We start from the raw sequence: 13,670 nt of genomic DNA on the forward strand, positions 1-13,670 counted from the left end.
CACGGTCCTTTTTAGCCCACTTGTAACAGATATCCATTAAACCTAAAGGCAGGTGGAGGGAATATAACATATTATAAAGTTCCCCAAGTATGAAAAGCTACATCCAGTCATAAAAGCATGTCGGCTTAATTATGTATCCCATCCTGGACAACGCCCATCACCTTCTGCACAGCACATTCACCCGGCAGAGGAGCGTGTTCAGCGGCAGACTGCTGTCCCTGTCCTGCTCCACTGGCCATAAGACTGTACAACTCCTCTGGTGATGGCAGGGGGATTCAGATTCAGATTCAATTCAATTTCAAATCACAACAGCCTGTACTTTTACTTTCACTTTGTATTATAAACAGTTTTATTATATTTCTAACATTTATCACTTTATACACTTAATTTTATTTTAAGTCTTATTTGAAATGTACATTTGTAATGGCAGGAGGAGGAATGGAAGAGGGTGGGTTTTTGTTATGTCATGTTTTAAGCTACTGGATGCCTGAATTTCCCTTGGGATAAATAAAGTATCTCATCATCTATTATCATCTATCTATATCATCTATCTATCTATCTATCATCTATCTATCTATCTATCTATCTATCATCTATCTATCTATCTATCTATCTATCTATCTATCTATCTATCTATCTATCTATCTATCTATCTATCTATCTATCTATCTATACTATCTATCTATCTATCTATGAGTAACACTGCTTTAAATGATTGAGTAGTTGAGCCACAAACCCAAAGTAGTTCAGATGGTCTACTGAAAGCATGTCCTTTAAGTGTTTAGCGTTATTAGTAATACATACTGTCATCCGCTGACAGAAGCGTGATGGTAACCCAGATGTGGTTCCTTCTTTAGCCACGGTCACCATTTCATTGGTTGTTGTTCTTCAGGTTACAACTGAATTCACGATGAGGAAAAAAAGAAAAGAAAAATTACATTTTGAGAGTAGTAGAGAACAGGTATGACTGAAAAGAGAACCAAATATTTCACCACATCAGGACAGTTAAGATCCTTTAATATATATATTTGACTACCTGACAAAAGAGAAGAAGGTGCAGGATGGATGATCAGAACACAATGCCTGACAGTGTCCAGGAGAGACAGCAGAAAAACCATGACCTCCTTTCCCAGTGTTGCCAGTGTTTGGAAAAAGCTTGCCTCACATGCTGTACAAACACAATAAAAACAATAAGAAAGCATGTTTAAAAGAACTTGAAGGATGTTTTTATAATGCTTCTGCTATGACTGCTTGTTTACCTGGTTCAGACTGTGAGTTACTAGAATTTTGTAGGAGAGTCCAGATACGACACCAGTCTTTTTCGACAATGGGACTCACGGTATTGACCCGCTGAATTTAAGGTGGCACTTGTACCTAAAACAGAACATGAAATAACATAGTTAGGGCATTATAGAGCCTGTGCCACGTCACCACCCTGCAGGTGCCAGAGAAAAGTCTTCCATCTCATTAATGATTAAAGCTTAAACCTAAAACCCTCCAGATTCCACCACTGTTGATGTGTCCATGTGCATCAGATGATTGAGTGAACAAACAGAGACTGTTAATAAGAAATGATGTAGTTTTGCAATCTTGTTTCTTTTGGAACCAGAAGTGACGCGAGTTGTTAGGTGAAAACACAGAAAGCACCAAGACACGGTCAAAACCATGGTAGCGACTTGTCAATCACTAGATAGCTAGGCCTAAATCATACCCTGTGTTATTATTTGATTTTACTATAAGGGACATTTACAAAATGAACATCATGCTGCATTGAAGAATACTTGAAACTAGCGATTGAGCTGTATCTCATTAGGAAAATGTTTACTGAGGTTATAAATAAAGTGAGAAGTGGGGTCATTTTCTCATAGACTTCTAAACAATCAGACTTCTTGTGGCAACCAGAGGAGTCGCCCCCTGCTGGCCATTAGAGAGATTCAGGTTTAAAGCACTTCCACATTGTCTTCAATTTCAGACCCAGAGGTTGCCAGTTGGTAACAACTAGTGGGAGACAATAAAGCAATGTTACATTATGTGATCCAGTTTTACTGAGCTTTCTGCTGGAAGAATCGTTTAAATATGTAAAGAACTGACAGCCAGGGTCCTGAGTGCAGGCTCCTCTGGCACTCCTCATGGTCTGCTGTGAACAAAGACCGGTAGTTTGCCCCAGGGAAGTCCACGTTGTTTGTACACCTTAGGCAGACAAGGCTCTGTGAGAAGAAAGAGTGAAGGAGAGTGTTACCATGCAGCACTAATTAATTTATAGTTCTCATAATGGTTTAAGACGGTTGTTGTAAGCATACGTGTTCTGGGGCGCAGGCTTTGAGAGAAAATCCTGAGTGGCACCCTGTAGTTGAAGTTTCACATTGGGCTGTCAGAGGAAGTGGTCTTGAGGTAGCAGTAGAAGTGCCTGCAGAGAAGGGTAGATTTCATTTTTACTTTTTAAAACTGAAAAGGGTTATCACAGTTGTAATTGTGATTGTTTGCACTTATTGTAAGTCACTTTGGATAAAAAATTAGCTAAATCAAATGTAATGCAACAAAACAAAAGACCCAAATAATAGTAAGAAAAATACTAAGTACCCATGAAATTACACATAAGCAAATAGAGCAGTTTAATAACTGAATATATGGCTGTGAAAGAGCTATCGATTAATGTGCATGTATATTTTTTCATTTACATTGTTTTTGTATCCAGCACAAAAAACATATTTAGTTATTTTCACTTTCCTGTTTTCTGTAAAATATGTCACTATTTACAAAATAGCATTACTTACTTAATGTATTTGTAATTACTTGTGTACTGCTTGTTTTGTACCTGTTATCTTTGGTCCAGTCAGCCCGGACAAAGGTAAAGAAGAGACAGGAGGGGTGCTGGGTGCAAAGCTGCTGACAGTGGTCAGTATCAGGAGAGTAGACCAATTTGATGTCATGTCCCGGGAAATCCACATCCTCCAAAAGCTGTGGACTACAGTCTAAAGAAATGCACATGTAGAAATTATATATATACATATACATACATACATACATGCTTCTACTTATAAGTGTTCAAGTTACAATATATGGTGTATGAGTATTACCTTGACCCAAGGAGAGGCTGCAGAGAGACAGCAGAACCACCAAATTCAAATATGTTTTCATCTTCTCAGTCAGTCTTCTTGAAGCCAATAAAGATTCTTGAAACAGATGCAGTGAAAGAGCTGGTTCTGCAACTGCAGCTTGGCCGAAGACTTCACAGTTTGCTTCTCCCCTGACCTGCTGCACCTTTATACTTTTCCAGTCATCCTGCCTCAACCTCCCCATAAAGTTGTTTGGCCTTACAGTCACTGACCCTGTGTTTTCTCCACGGTTGTTATACACGTTTGATGTCCCAGTGTCTGATAGCATTTGACAGACAGTAGGGTGCCACTGTGACCATTGTCAGGCAATCAGACTGATGCTATCGGTTGTAATTAACATGTCTGGTGTCTCTGTTCTTCTGTTCCCATTTGTTATACAGAAATGTGTATCCTGTTGTCCTGCCCGAGCAGCTCTACTGTGTGAATTGCTTGTGTTACCGCATAGAGGTAGTGTGCAAACACGTGACAAAACTCTGTGACGTATGCGTGCGACTCCATTTTGGATGAATAACAAATCAACAATGGCGTCTAAAGCGAACAACTCCGACTTCTTCAAAATATTTGACTCTCCGGAGTCTCTGCAAAGGCAAGATTCAGAGGAAAAAGTCCAAATCTGCGCCTTGACCCGTAAACGCTAAAGCCTTCGGATTATATTGAGGATTTAGATTCATTACCACCGATTGAATATCCGGATATTGTGAACTACCTTGTGCTACAAACGTTGTGGGTAACAACGCACAAATGAAGGCATACAAGAGCTTAGATGCTTATAATTTCTTTGTTTCTGGCTGGGTTGGTAGTCTTCTTCAAACCACTGAAAGATGACAGGGTGCTCGTCCATGCCCATAAATCACTCTCAAAGAGGTCGAGATACACCGCTCAAGCCGTGGTTTGTGAGTGTGAAGAGAGGCGATGTTATCCTGCACACTGTGATTGTATGGCCTGGAGTAAGCGAAGCATGTTCTCACATTGGTGCTTTGCTTTTCGCAAGTGGAAGTAGTCTCAAGAATAAGCCAAACAAAAACATGCACAGAAAAAAAAAAGCAAATGGCTGCCATCACATGTAAAGAAAGTGTCTTATTACCAGCCAGCGATATGGAGAAGTAAGGTCTTACAGTGTTCGGGTATATCATAAGCACAAATGTTTAACGTAAACATTGAAAACATAGCTTTAGCATGAGCTCTTACCAGATATAAAGGACACACCACACACACGGGTGAATTGGGCTTTTTCTTCTGTTAAATCCTTACGATTTATGTTGCTATACCACAGCTTACGACAGTAATTCATCCCTCTTTTGGGATCGTTGTTGATGATTTTAGAAATCTAAAGAACCGTTTCTTTGGGTCACGAGTAGCGTTATTACCACAATTATACACTGCGCACACAATTGGCATTTTTTTCAATCTTAGACGTTTAAATACAAAGAAAATTACGAGGTGTTGCAGCAACTCACACATGAACGGGCGCAGTCTTGGTTGTATATACATCCAACATGGTTGACTTACGGGTTGGGAAAATAGGTGACGTTACATGCACACGATCTATTCAGAATCAGATACTTGTAATACACGTTGGTGCAGGTGATCTGTCCTTTCAGATGAACTGATTGATTCTGTTGAATACTTTTGACTTTATTAAATTACACCGTAGACAACCGTGGGACTTGAGTCCTCTATGTAACCTTTAACACTTCAGAGGAGAAAGAGCACTGAGTGAAGAGTGTTTAATATTGTGGAGAGTCCGACTTTAACTGTCAGGAGATGAGGAAGAGAGCCAGGCAGTAAAGCAGTGTTAACAGCACTCAAAACTGAAAGTCATTTTTTGGGTAATGATTTTTTTTTAAAGCACCACAAGAATGGTCTATAGTTTAAACTACAAACACATTATGTAAAACAAAAATAACATCCACAGTAAGAGCAATACATAAAAAAATGTATGCAGCCAGCTAAAGTAATGCAATGCAAGGATGGTGCCAAATTACACAAGAGAAACAGTTCCATTGTGTCGGCTGATGTCTGTTTGAATCTCAGAGGTTTTCAGTAGGTCCTCTCCCTGTGGGTTCTCCAGTCAGGCCAGAGGCCAGCTGGCTTTGATGCTGGGTCTGTCCTTCAGAAAGTTATAGTATGCTACCAGTTAGGTTAACGCTCTTCACAAAACCAAAACGTTTTTATAAGTAGTGAGAAAAGTTGGTGTGAACTTCAAATTGCAAACATGTTCATGCATTCATTTAGTCAAGCAGCTTAGTCATTTTCAGTGATTTATTACACATATCCAAAACGGTAGAGATAACGCTTGGAGAAAACATCCCATCCGCCAGTGAAAAGTTATTTCTGCCCTAAAGGGCCGGATGCCTAGAAGACAAATACAGAGTTAGTGCCGATTCTCGTACTTGTGAGCAGATCTGACAACCACAACACTCATGTAGCTGAAGAGGGCTGCATTTATTTGCCATTATCCGATTAACCATAATACATAAATGTAAGCTATGATGGATGGCTATACAGTAGCTAGGTAAAATAAATAGTTGCATTGCCTTTAAAGAACTAGTTCCACATATTGGAAAATACACTTTGTTTGCATCAGTTAGATTAGAAGATATATACCCCGCTCCGTTCTATGGGTGCAGCCATTTAGCTTAGCTACAAAAAAAGATTAAAAAACAGCTAGACTGGCTCTGTCCAAAATATACTGTTACGTGTTTTTATCTGTAAAAGAGTGGACCAGGAATCTTTTGGTTATGTCAAGTTATTTATTTACATCAAAAGTCCACAAAAATCAAATCGGCTTCACTCCTCCCCAGAACATCAAAGTAGTTAACTGTGTCACAGTTTCACAAAAAGGCCTGGAATGAGCTCTACATTTAGCCTATATCTCTAGATAAGAGGAATGTTTTCTTATTGGTTGTTGTAGGCCACCATCCAATGGTGGCCTTTGTTGGTGCGGTAGGCGTGATCATGCCTCTGGCACAGTTTCATTTTTGGTGTCTGTTTACATTTTTTGGGAACTTACACTACATTAAGTATACATATTTGAACTTACCCTATATTATGTATACATATTGAACAGTAAATCTGCTGGTCTGTGTCTCAGCCTGACACAGAGTGCTAAAGTTGTACCATAACATCTTCAAGGTCTCCTCATGCCTTAGGTTACTGCCGTTCAACACAACACCTGGTATGATAGAGGAATGGGCCCTTTTCTTACGCACCCCTTATCTGGTTATAGTCTACACAAAGCTAGCTCCCTGCACCTGTGTACCACAGTACAACTCACTCTGGGTGAGCAAATCAACCACATTTATTATATAGCCAAATATCACAAATGAGGAGGGATCCCTCTCCCAGGACGGACAGACGTGCAATAGATGTCGAGTGTAAGGATAAACACTCTTTTTAATCATGGACATGCATATAATTCTGATCAAAAGTATATATAACATCATACATAGTTTACATATTTAAGGTTTTAAGGTATAAAAATATACATTCATAGTAAAGTGTATGTCACATGGATCAGATATAAAAGTACACCACATACATGGTGATGTGTTCAGTACTAAATCAAAGTATACAAGTGCAGTGTACATCTAAGATTGAGCAGAAGTAATACTAGTTTGATGATAAATCATGATTTCCACAAGGTACCAAAATTCACCAACCACGCCCTCTAAAGCTCACCAATTAGCACGTTGTAAACAGTTTCTTTAATTTGCTTGAAGTGTAAAACCAAACAAGTTGAGTGTTAATGGTGGTTATGTGCTAGAATATTTCTTGTCAAGAAGCAGGACTTAGTTAGTGGTGCCACATAATGTGTGAATAGAAATAGTCTTTACTGAAAACTTTGCAGTTGCTATGGTACACACATAGACAGTTGATCATACAAAGTATCAAGGGGTAATCCAGGAGTTGGGTCATGGAAACAGGTTTGGTACACAGGCAGAACTCAGCGTAACAGCACAGCAGACAAGGATCAGGCAAGGGCAGATCGAGTCACGGAAACAAGGTCGAGGAAGCCGGGAGGATCAAACGCTTGGGAAACAGGAAATAGGAAGCCGGGACTAATGCTGGAACTCTTGACATCGAAGTACGAAGACGAACTGGCAACGAGAGACAAACAAAACAGACTCTATATACACACACCAAGAAGTGAGAGGGAACGAGACACAGGTGAGGACACTAAGAACAGATTGGGAACACCTGGGGGTAGGAAGTAGAAAAAAAGAGAAACAGGTAATTAAAAAAAGTCAAAACACAACACAAAACATCTAACGAACAGACCTAATACTTGCTGTTTTTGCGCTCAGTTATTTCAGATTCCTTATCAAATATTGACATCACTCTCATGCCAGGACACTCAATATGAAGCTGTCAGCTTAGCTCAACTTTAGTATTGAGGGAAACAGCTAGCAAGTCTTTGTAAACCACAATTACACTTGTACAGATTTAACAAGAGGGATCTATGGGTTTATTAGCAAGTTTAAGAGGTGGCCATTGGTGCATTTTGTGTTTTCAGACTAGCCATTTCCCCGTTCTCCAGTCTGTATGCTAAGGTAAGCTAACTATCTGCTGGTGGTAGCTTTATAATTACCATAACAGACATGAATGGTAGACTTTTAATCAAACTCAGAAAGCAAATAAGGGTATCCCATCTCCCAAAATGTTGCTGTTACAGAATATACCTACATACAACATGCAATTGCAGTGTTAGTTCTAACTGAACAATTGTCACTTCACTTAAAATTCTTCTCTGCAGCTCTGTATCGCCCTATTCATAGGGCCTATGTCCATCGGGGCGTAATCTACGGGATCTAAAACAGGATATAATGTAAGACAGATGGCTGAAAATATCTTCTCTTACTGTCAAAGAAGATTGTGTGTAGCAAACACAGAGATTGAAACAAGAGTTGATGGTTTATGCTGTCAATAAATACTTTAACGCATTAACCCTTATTTCCTCTACTTCATGAATTAAGCCATTAATCCAATAAATCTACAAACATAGTTGCTGTCCAGAGGTGGTTCGTTAATCATGGGTGTGTTGCTCAGGACCAAAGGGAGAGCTGTGTCGAGTTCAAAGTTTGGAAAGAGCGGTTCTAGTGAAGCCAAAGGCCATCACCACCCATGTAAATAAGAGTAGAATAGAACAAGATCAGTTAGCCTTCAGCCTGCTTTATTCATTTGAAACTCTGGATTGACACGGCCCGTTTTAGCATGTTGTAACAGATATCCATTTATTTTACAGGCAGGCAAGGGAATATGATTATTATTAATATGATTATTTATACAGGTAAAATCTCATTGAGACACAGGGTCTCATTCTCAAGAGACTGATCAAAGGTAACAGTACCATACTAAACACAGAAGAAAAAGTCAATAAAACATCATAAAATATTTGTCATTGAAAATGCAAAGCGTATTTTCAATGACAAGAACAAACACCGACAGCTGATTCTCCAGATTTTTTTAATGAGTTTAAAATGTCCCGGGTTATCAAGCTGGAAAGCTGAAGTTCTGCTGAAGTGTGTTCCAGGTTGAGGGGCGGAGAGTATGACAATTATAAAGTTCATAAAGTTATTTTTAATAGCCAGATGTCCTGTCCCTCAGGATCTCCAGGGTAGCACTCGGGGGCCCACCCGGGGATCCGTGGCAGCTCTCGACAGTGCAGGTGCTGGAGCATGAGGCAGTGAACCAGGACAAGGGACTGGAAGCCGGCTGCATCAGAGCTGTGCTTTCTGGACGTGGGTGGCTAACGTCGCTAACAGCTGTGATGGGCTGAGGTCGACTGGCGTACCTCACAGCTACGGTGAACTGCAGCGCCTCGTGCTATTGGAGGATGCTCTCATACCATCTCGAGGCCAGACTGTGGTAAAGGGGTGTGCGCTGGGTCCATATTGGCCAAATTGTTCCATCACGGGATGTGTTTGGACACAATGCAGCACACAGGAAACAACCAACAACAGTTGGTAATGATGTTCAAGTCAGAGCTCGGCAGGTGCGTAGTGATGGCAGTGTGATACTGAAGCTTCAATACGTGCTTCAAAAATCTGGACTACAATTCCATAGAACCACTGCTTCGAATCTGACAGTGGCCATTTGCTGCATGTCTTTCCCCTCCATCCAATCTTCAACTATACTATATTTAGGGGTAAAAAGCCCACCTTTCTTTCCCAGCACTCTCTTCTGAATACACGTACACACAATCATCAATCTTTATTTTGAATCAAAGATGATATTCATACATCTTAGATGTGGGCGTCAAAGAATTTTCAAGACAAAGATACTTTAAATCCACTGCAGCCTTGCACTTCGCCAGAAGCTTCAAGTAATTAACCCATTTTCGAAACATTGGCTGAAGTGGTTCAGTGCTTCACAAAAGCTTAATTTGCCCATCACTACTTCACACACCTAAGCCATGCCATTATAATCATCTGCCGGTTTTTACATTTATTGTCCACCATTGGACGCAGAGTAGAGCAAATGAAGCACCATGAGAGTTTCGGCCCATGAGTGAACCAATTGGATGGAAAGCTTCCAATGTTTCATGAAGCTTCATCTCTCATCAGTAGTCATAACCAGGCAGCAGATCAGACCGCCAACAAAGTGCAGAAGCATCTCAAATGAGTCATCCTACAATCTGGCTGAGGCCGCAGGAGAGGCCTAAAACTGACTTGATTGGAGATGAGATGCAGCGGGGTCCAGGTGAGCTGATGAGGGGGAGTGGCTCAATGGTGGGGTGAGGTTGAGGCAGGCAGGTGACTGGTAAAGTACAAAGGTGCAGCAGGTCAGTGGAGAAGCAGTCATCTTTGGCCAAGCTGCAATTGCAGAACCAGAACCAGAACCAGAACCAGAACCAGAACCAGAACCAGAACCAGAACCAGAACCAGAACAACCAGAGCTTTCACTGCAGCTGTGCTTCAAGAATCTTTATTGGCTTGGAAACTAAAGAGATGGAAACATATTTGAAATGGGTGGTTCTGCTGTCTCTCTGCATCCTCTTCTTTGGTCAAGGTTAATACTCATGTAAATTATATAATTGTAACTGACAGTACAAGGGCAGAATGTATTATATATGTATTTGTACATGTACATTCTTTTAGAATGAGTACACAGCTTTTGGAGAATGTGGACTTCCCCGGATCCAACATCAAATTTGTCTACTCTCTGATGCTGAACACTGTCAGCAGTTTGCACCCAGCACCCCTCCTGTGTTTTCTTTAGCTTTGTCCGAGCTGACTGGACCGAAGATAAAAGGTACAAAACAAGCAGTACAAAGTAATTACAAATACTGTAAGTACTGCAAACAATTTCAACTGATGACCCTCTTTCCTTTTCAGATTATAGAAAGTTGTAAATCAAGACTCAAAGAAATCTGCCCTCTCTGGCAGGCACTTCTACTGCTACCTCAAGACCACTCCTCGGACAGCCCCATGTCCAGACTCTACTACAGGGTGTCACCTCAGGATTTTCTCTCAAACCCTGCCCACACGACAGAACTAGGTTATGGTTACAACAACGTCTTAAACCATTATGAGGAACCATAAGTTAATTAGGTGCATGGTAACACTCTCCTTTAATCTCTGTTCACAGAGCCTTGTCTGCCTAAGGTGTACACAACTTGGATTCGCTGGGGCAGACTACCGGTCTTTGTTCACAGCAGACCATGAGAGTGCAGAGAGCCTGCACTCAGACCCTGGCTGTCAGTTCTTTACATATTTAAACGAGCTTCACAACAGAGACGCTCAGGTAAAACTGGATCACATAATGTTAACATTGCTTTATTGTCTCCCACTAGTTGTTACCAAGTGGCTGAAATGAAGCCAATTAGGAAGTGCCTTTTAAACCTGAATTTTCTCTAATGGCCAACAGGGGTTCTAGTTGCACAAGAAGTCCGCTTTTCATCTGCTTTATAACCTCATAAACATTTTCCTAAGGAGATACAGTCTAAATCACTAGTTTCAAGTATTCTTCAATACAGCATGATCATTTCAGTAAAATGTTTGTCCCATTTAGAGCAAAATAGACTATGAGACTTTTAGGCCTAAGCCATCTTGTGATAGACTTCGCTACCATGGTGTTGGCCGGTCTAGTTCTCTCCGTGTTATCATCTTACAAACTAAGCTATCTAAGCTTTAATTCAACAATGAGAGGGAAGACTTTCTCTGGCCACTGCAGGGTGGTGACGTGGCACAGGCTCTACAATGCCAACTATGTTATTCATGTTCTGTTTTAGGTTACAAGTGCCACCTTAAATTCAGCTGGTCAATACCTGTGACTCCATTGTCGAAAAACAGATGTGTAGTATCTGGATTCTCCCAAATATACAAGAACTCAACAGTCTGACACAGGTACACAAGCAGTCATGGCAGAAGCATTAGGAAAACATCCTGAAGTTTTAAGCAAGCTTTCTTGTTGTTTTTTTAATGTTTTAGCATGTGGGGCAAGCTTTTTACAAACACTGCACACTGGGAAAGGACCTCATGGTTCTTCCTGCTGTCTCTCCTGGACACTGTAGGCATTGTGTCTGATCATCCATCCTGCACCTACTTCTCTTTGACAGGTAGTCAAATATTTAACTTATTAATCTAACTGTCTGATGTGGTAAATGTGGGGACTTCAATCATACCTGTTCAATAGTTATCTCAAAAATGTAAACACTCATACTTCATTTAAAACAATATATTTCTCTTTTGCAGTCAAACCTCGTTAACCTGAAGGACAACAAAAATGAAAGGGGACTGTGGCTAAAAAGGAAAAATATCTGGGTTACCAGCCACTTCTGTCAAGTGGTTGTTCGGTATGTATTACTAATAAATGCTAAAACTGTCAAAGGACATGCTTTCAGTATACTCTGAGTTGGTCAAGCCAAAAGTCAGAGTGTTCAATCATTTAAGGGATAATTCAAATTATTGAAATGGGGTTGTTTGAGGCACTTGTTACATAGTCTGTGTATACAGTAGATGGCTTCCACGACCGCCACCACGATGGTTCGTTAAAAGTCACAAAGTTATACAAAGTAACCGATCAGGGCGCAGTAGACAGCAACTGCCATGTTCTGCAAGGTAAAAAACGAAATTTAAGTAGTCTGGTAGCTTTGAAAAGAGGGTAGGGTATAGCTTTCTGTACGAAATGCTGTCTGACATAACTTGCATTAATTATGGATTGACACAAATCTCTCTACAAACATGCATGGGTTCCAAGAGGATTCTTCCTAAAGACTTCATCTAATAGTACAAAGACTGAAATAATTTTGAAATGTTTATAATTTCAGTTTGTTAGTAAAGTGTTTCTCTTACAGTATATCCTGTTACACCCTGAGATCTGTGCAACTCCACTGGATCACTGTGAGGTCTGGTGACTCCACTGGTGCATTCAGATTCAAGTGAATCTAACCTTTTTCCCCCTAATATCACCCTGAAGCCTTTTCCTATCCGTCTGATTCATATTTGTTGAATTCTGCTGGATGTCTCATCGATATGATTCATGCGGACCCAACTACTCTGTGTAGTTTCTGTTTTGTATCACTAATAAGATGTATGACTTTTCCACGCATCCCCACTCTACCCACTGTCTTTCAAATGCATGAACACAGATACAGTTGTTCTTCTTCACCCAGACTGCTTGCACTCTGTATGATTGTTGAACCTTCTCTGTGCAGAGACAAGTTTATCTCTCAAGATTCTTCATTTCAGTATTATAGACAACACTGGTCATTTGCATAAAGTATTAATTCAAACTATCTGCAACGACTTGGCGTCAAAACAGGATCTCCTGAGAGATAGTCAGAAACCAGGGGAGGACGGGGACTGGTCCTGCAGAAGGTCTCCTTTTTACTTACTAACGTGTCTTAGTTTAATTTGTGGTTTATTATAGTTACTTCTTGACAAACCTGCATGACTTTCATGAAAAATCAATTTAAGAAATGGTTTGGATGATAATTTAAAGAAAGGAAAGGAGATGGGGAAAATAAGGGTGAACATTTGACAGAGGCATTTCATACTTGTAACATCAGAGAAGATGAGTAATCAAATGTTGCCTTAGACTTAAAAGATTAAACTGGTATTTAATAATGGTTTTACCTTGATTTTTACCATAAACTAAATCTGTGACTTACTTAGTCCAATGGGGTCAAAGGGAAGTAGAGAAAAGACTAAAGAGTTCAAAAGCCCAAATTAGTTTTTCATGAGAGCCGGGTATGGTGCAGAATGTTGTAAACACTTAAAAACCGGAAGGAGGTCACTGAGTTTAATGCAACCTTCCAAATTCGATTTTTTTTCGAACAAAAGAATGTTAGCCACCCAGGTCCAAGAGCAAGCAGCAGCCCTGATCCAGCCGTCAGTTTCAGTCCCTTGTCCTTCTTCACTACCGCATGCTCAGCACCTGCACTGTCGGGAGCTACACAGGGTCCCTAGGAGGGGACCCCGGAGCGCTTCGCTGGAGAACCTAAGGGACCGGACTATCTGGCTATTAAAAAGGACCCAGCAGAATCTTGAGGGTAAACTTTATAATCCATCATATTACATTGCATGCCTGTTACAAGTGGGCTAATAGACG

The 13,670-nt window shown here is 40.4% G+C and overlaps 1 long non-coding RNA gene and 1 pseudogene across 1 annotated transcript; one reads left to right on the plus strand and one right to left on the minus strand.

The window, feature by feature from the left end:
• Nucleotides 1-36: 36 nt before the first annotated feature.
• On the minus strand, nt 37-9,009 carry LOC115016021 (coagulation factor XI-like; annotated as a pseudogene).
• Nucleotides 9,010-10,017: 1,008 nt separating this feature from the next.
• On the plus strand, nt 10,018-10,539 carry LOC115015299 (uncharacterized). Its single transcript, XR_003832983.1, has 3 exons — nt 10,018-10,127; nt 10,217-10,370; nt 10,505-10,539. It is a non-coding gene; the product is annotated as an uncharacterized LOC115015299 (long non-coding RNA).
• The last annotated feature ends 3,131 nt before the right edge of the window (nt 10,540-13,670 follow it).

This window comes from Cottoperca gobio, chromosome 11, assembly GCF_900634415.1.
Source record: "Cottoperca gobio chromosome 11, fCotGob3.1, whole genome shotgun sequence".
Classification (NCBI taxonomy): Eukaryota; Metazoa; Chordata; class Actinopteri; order Perciformes; family Bovichtidae; genus Cottoperca; species Cottoperca gobio.